Below are 6,228 nucleotides of genomic sequence, written 5' to 3'. Positions count from 1 at the left end.
ATTCTATGTCCTGTGGGTGGGGTTGAAACTCCTGAGCCTTCTAGCCCACAAATGTTTGACCAAACTGTATAAATGCATGTTCTAGGAATTTTGGAAAACTGCTAGAATGACTAGTCAGTTATAGTATATTTGACAAGGTTACTGGAGCTGATATTTTATGTAAGCAGGGAATTTGCATACTAGGCCTGTCATGCACCTTTGTTTGTCTAACTTGGTTTAAAACACAGCAAAAGTAAAGATTTTTATCTTGCATTTCTTAATATCAGATCATTATCCAGCAATACTTTTTCTAGACATTTTTACTAATTTCATGCTACTAATTGTCATTCTTTAGGCAGACCATTTTGTTTATTTCTAAAAACAGATACTTAACATATAGCTAAATTAAATGGCAATTGAAGATCCTATTAAACATGAAATTAGTAATGCATAGAAATAGCCCCAAAAACTTATTTCTTGTTTTACAGTAATCTCCGAGTAAATAGACAATGTCAGATAAATTTGACATATGAGATATCTTCAATTCCTAAGATTTTTTTTTTTTTGGTAGTGTAATATCTTGAATAGTTCTTTAGTAGTAAAGGTGTAACCTTGCCATTATCTGTATCTGTTTAGGACTTCAAATATTTATACCTGTATCTGTCCCTAAAAACAACCGTGACTCTGACCAGGCAATTCCTCAGGAAATAAATAAATAAAAGTTATGGGGGAAATAAATAAATAAATAAATAAAAGAATTTCCATTTATTTCCAGCTTGATAATGAGTCCCTTTGTTTTTATACTGTACACGTGCTACTTGACATCATAAATGCTAAATTAAATGGCAATTGAAGATCTTATTAAACTTGAAATTAGTAATGCATAGAAATAGCCCCAAAAAGTGGTTTTTTTTAAAATAAATTCTCGACTCCATATGTGCAACTCCTCGCTCATTTACGCAAGTCTTACTGTTAAAGTTACACAATTTTTTTTTTCAACAGAGAATGCGATATTGCTGAAGGAAACAAGTGTTGTTGGTTTTTGTTGTTGATGTTGTTGTTGTTTTCACTGCAGTTGCAAGGAACAGAAGGCTCAAAATGACAAACTACTGTCTATAAAGGAATAAGAAAGAAAACAAAGTGCATTTCAAAGTAATATATAAACCCATATATGGTTGAATTGATTTAGGGCATTGAACAAAAAAAAGGTAGAAAAAAAATCCTTCACATTGCAAAAAAATTCTTATGGGAGTTGTAAATTTTCATGTGAGAAATTATGGGAAAGAAACTGCTAAAGGGGCAATGACAATTTTGACAAAAAAAAAATCTCAAACCATAAAATCTGTAAAACAAAATTACAGTTCAGAGATTTTTTTTTAATCACTATTTTGTATATTAGCCCAAGTGTACTGAGTTGCTTCTTATGTCTATTGCGAATGGCCTGATTCAGCCCTTACGCTAAAAACACATACAGTGAGGGAAAATAAGCCATTCAGCCACTTTTGTTTTTGGTATTTAATATATGTCTAGTACATTAATCTACTTGAAATTTTCACACATAATGTCTTTTGATTTTGCAATTATAAAATATGAATAGCGACCTGGCGGCACGGTGGTGTAGTGGTTAGCGCTGTCGCCTCACAGCAAGAAGGTCCGGGTTCGAGTCCCGTGGCCGGCGAGGCCCTTTCTGTGTGGAGTTTGCATGTTCTCCCCGTGTCCGCGTGGGTTTCCTCCGGGTGCTCCGGTTTCCCCCACAGTCCAAAGACATGCAGGTTAGGTTAACTGGTGACTCTAAATTGAGCGTAGGTGTGAATGTGAGTGTGAATGGTTGTCTGTGTCTATGTGTCAGCCCTGTGATGACCTGGCGACTTGTCCAGGGTGTACCCCGCCTTTCGCCCATAGTCAACTGGGATAGGCTCCAGCTTGCCTGCGACCCTGTAGAAGGATAAAGCGGCTAGAGATAATGAGATGAGATGAGATGAGATGAGATGAGATGAGATGAGATGAGTACTTTGTTTGCAAAATTTGTGATCATGCATTTCATTATGTTGTGTTGTGAATTCAGGTAAATATATGATCCCAGGCAAAAAATATATATATATATTCCTGAAAGAAAATCACATATGAAAAATAAAACCACATTCCCTGCATGTGATCAGTTACCATCCATCCATCATCTGTAGCCACTCATACTGTGCAGGGTCACAGGTAAGCTGGAGCCTATCCCAGCTGACTATGGGCGAAAGGCGGGGTACACCCTGGACAAGTCGCCAGGTCATCACAGGGCTGACACATAGACACAGACAACCATTCACACCTACGGTGCAAACTCCATACAGAAAGGTCCTCGCCGGCCACGGGGCTCAAACCCAGAACCTTCTTGCTGTGAGGTGTCAGTGCTAACCCACCGTGGAACCCATGATCAGCTACCATGTGAAAATTAATTAATTATGGCAAAACCATGTATTAAAATTTTAAAAAAGTAATTTGATTCTGAAACACATTCAATAAAATTTGCCTATGTATATTTGAGATACAGCCCTGTGATGACCAGGCGACTTGCCCAGGGTGTACCCCGCCCTTCACCCGTAGTCAGCTGGGATAGGCTCCAGCTTGCCTGCGACCCTGTAGAACAGGATAAAGCGGCTAGAGATAATGAGATGAGATGAGATGAGATGAGATGAGATGAGATGAGATATTTGAGATATCAACTATGATAGAAATCATTATTAAATTATCTTGTTTTGTTGCCATATAATTTATCCAATTTTAAGCATTTATATTTTCCAAAGACAATCCAGACAAGTCGTCAGTTTATTTTTGTATAGCACTTTTAACAACAGACATTGCTGCAAAGCAGCTTTACAGAAAAATAAACTAATTTTATCCCTAATAAATTTATTTATCCCTGATGAGCAAGCCTGTGGTGATGGTGGGAAGGAAAAACTCCCTCAGATGACATGAGGAAGAAACCCTGAGAGGAACCAGACTCAAAAGTGAACCCATCCTCATCTGGGTGATAACAGGGTTAGGTTGTCTAACCTGAGTGAACGTGTGTGTGTATGTATGGGGGGGGAGAACAGCAGCCATACATCCCAGTTTACTAAAACACTCTATGCCTGAGGACTCTCCAGATCTACTCCCTTACCTAATAAAAATCTATTAACAAAAGGCTTGACTAAACAGTAATGTTTTCAGCCTAGACTTAAACACCGAGACTGTGTTTGAGTTCCATAACTGTGGGGCTTTGTAAGGAAAGACTCTGCCCCCTGATATAGCCTTCACTATACGAGTACCAACAGATAGCCTGCACCTTTTGATCCAAGTAGGCATGGTGGGTCATGAATGATCAGAAGTTCACTCAAGTACTGTGGCGTGAGACCATTCAGTGCTTTAAGGGTCAATAGTAGTATTTTATAATCGATATGAAATTTGATTGGGAGCCAGTTCAATGTGGATTCACAGATGGTACATCCAGACAGTAAGGCATTACAATAATCCAACCTAGAGATTAAAAAAAAAGCATGCACTAATTTTTCTGCAGCCCTGCGATAACCTGGCGACTTGTCCGGGGTGTACCCCGCCTCTTGCCCATAGTCAGCTGGGATAGGCTCCAGCTTGCCCGCGAGCCTGTAGAACAGGATAAGCAGCTACAGATAATGGATGGATGGATGGATGGATGGATAGTTTTTCTGCATCATGTAATGACATATTTCTTATCTTAGCAATATTTCTGAGATGAAAGAAAGCTATCCTCATAATGTTCTTGATATGAGTTTCAAATGAAAGACTGGAGTCAGTGATGACCCTGAGGTCTTTTACTGCTGCACATGAAGAAACAGAAAGGCCATCCAGAGTTACTACATAATCTGAAAACCACTTCCAGCTGCATGTGCTCCTCGTACAAGTACTTCTGTCTTGTCAGAGTTAAGCAGGAGGATGTTAATAAGCATCCAGTGTCTAATGTCCATTACACATTTGTCAGTTTTATTAAGCTGGTGTCTCTCATCTGGCTTTGGTGTGTCATCAGCATAACAGTGGAAACTCATACCATGCTTATGAATAATATCACCCAGATGTAGCATATATAAAGAAAAAAGCAGTGGACCTAAGACAGAAGCTTGTGGAACACCAAACTTTACCTCAGCGTGTCTAGAAAAATCACCATTTACATCAACAAACTGATAGTGATCAGTTAAATAAGACCTGAGCCAAGAGAGAGTCATTCCCTTAACTCCCACAACATTTTCTAGTCTATCCAGGAGAATGGTATGATTTATGGTGTCAAAGACTGGTCAAGCAGTACAAGCAAGGAAGCACAGCCCTGATCAGAGGTCAATAGTAGGTCATTTACTACTTTAACCAGTGCTGTCTCTGTGCGATGATGAGATCTAAATCCTGACAGGGGTCGAGGTCAGGTTTTTTTTAATCAGGGGTTTGATAACTGCAAGTTTAAAGGATTTAGGTACATAGCCAATTCTAAGGGTGTTAGGGTTCCCCCAGCTGGAACGGTCAACTTCTCGAGACCAATGCCCTCGTGCCACCTGCAGAATTCTGGGACGGAACACCGCAAAAAAACAGAGAACGAGATCGGTTTCACTGCTGTTTATTCACAGTTTTCTCGCCAAAGATGAAATATTACAAACACCTTTTATAACAAATTATAATCTCTCTAAACGGCTATTGTGTCTGTCGAATGTGTGTGTGTGTTTGTGTGTGACCTCAGAGAGGGGTGTGTGTGTGTGTGTGTGTGTGTGTGTGTGTGTGTGTGTGTGTGTGGATATCTTGTGCTAAGTCAGCAAATCACATCTTAATTCCAATTCCTTAATATGTATGTGTGTAAGTGAAAATATATCCTGTATACATTTCAGATGTTCTAACAGATCAACATTTACCTCATGTTCTGATAGAATGTTCCAAAACACGTCTCGAGCAATGTGTCTAGCTTAGACAGAAGGTCACACAGTAACTTACAAGTTACACAGAATTCAATGCCTTCTAGCTGGCATGCTAACTACAATATTAAGAATAAGTATTAAGAATTACTGCCTTCTTGGTCAAGAATAAACATTTACAATTATTTATCCTTACAATATGTGTGTGTGAATGAAACCTTCAATCATAAGCAAAATAATATTCATATCAGCGATTCAGCAATTTCAGCATTTATGCACGTGCGAGATATTTTTACGACAATTCTACTATGTTTAGTCTTAGCAAAGAAGTGTGTGTCTTCTCCACTGGAGGAAGGTCAGGTTACACAGGGATAGTTTAAAATCACTGTTATAATAAAGGATCTTAAAAAGCTCTAAAATATTAAATCATAAAGTCTTAACAATCCTAAATCACGTGTAGCTATAAAACTAACTTAAATCATGGCTTTAAATCTAACAAAGGGAAGACTTGATTATTTTTTAGAAGTGGTTTAATTGCTTCTGATGTTATTTGTTTGAAGAGTCATGTAGGTAGGGGATCTAGTACACAAGTAGAAGATTTTGATGAGGAAAGTAGTGAAGTTAGTTCAGTTTCTCTAAGTAAAACATTCTAATTGCTGATCTAATTCAGGTGTATTGTTAACTAAAGGGTTACTTAAATTGTCTGGCCTTAAATTAGTAGTTAGGATTTTTTTTTGTCTGATGTTTTCAAAAATTAGTCTATTTACTGGGATTAGTGTTGGAAACTTAAAGAAGACAGTAAACTGAACACAATTAATATGAGAGATCATTTGTGGTTTAATAAACTTTTGTTGATTTTATTTTATCTTTCAAATTTCTTTCAAATATCATACAGCCCAACAGACATATAGGCATGGAACATTTAAGAAAAAAGGTCAATATTTGTGCATCGGCTTTAATTTTGTATCTAGTCCAAGAAACCCAACCCTTTCCAAATCCAAATACATAATATTGCTCTTGAGGGATGAACCCAAATTGAACCTCGAGCAGCATGTGTTTGTTTTATTGAGGACACTGATAATACTTTTATGATGAGCAACTACATACACAAATATGATTGTAGATTTGCACAAAAACATATAAAAATTAGATCCTGTTCCTGACAAACACTTAGATAAATATTTGAGAATGATCTCATCTGCAATGCTATTTAAACCTCCTATGATAGGTGTCACTTATTGTAGGTTGCAGGTATGTATGTCTTTACTCTGCCTATGAATATAGCACTAAAGGTCTGAATTAATTTTGGATCAATTCTTGAAAATAATGCTATTTAACATAATTTTTTTACAGA

Source organism: Neoarius graeffei, chromosome 19 (genome assembly GCF_027579695.1).
Source record: "Neoarius graeffei isolate fNeoGra1 chromosome 19, fNeoGra1.pri, whole genome shotgun sequence".
In the NCBI taxonomy this organism is placed as follows: domain Eukaryota; kingdom Metazoa; phylum Chordata; class Actinopteri; order Siluriformes; family Ariidae; genus Neoarius; species Neoarius graeffei.
The sequence above is the reverse complement of the archived record's forward strand: the minus strand, read 5'-3'. Positions refer to the sequence as shown.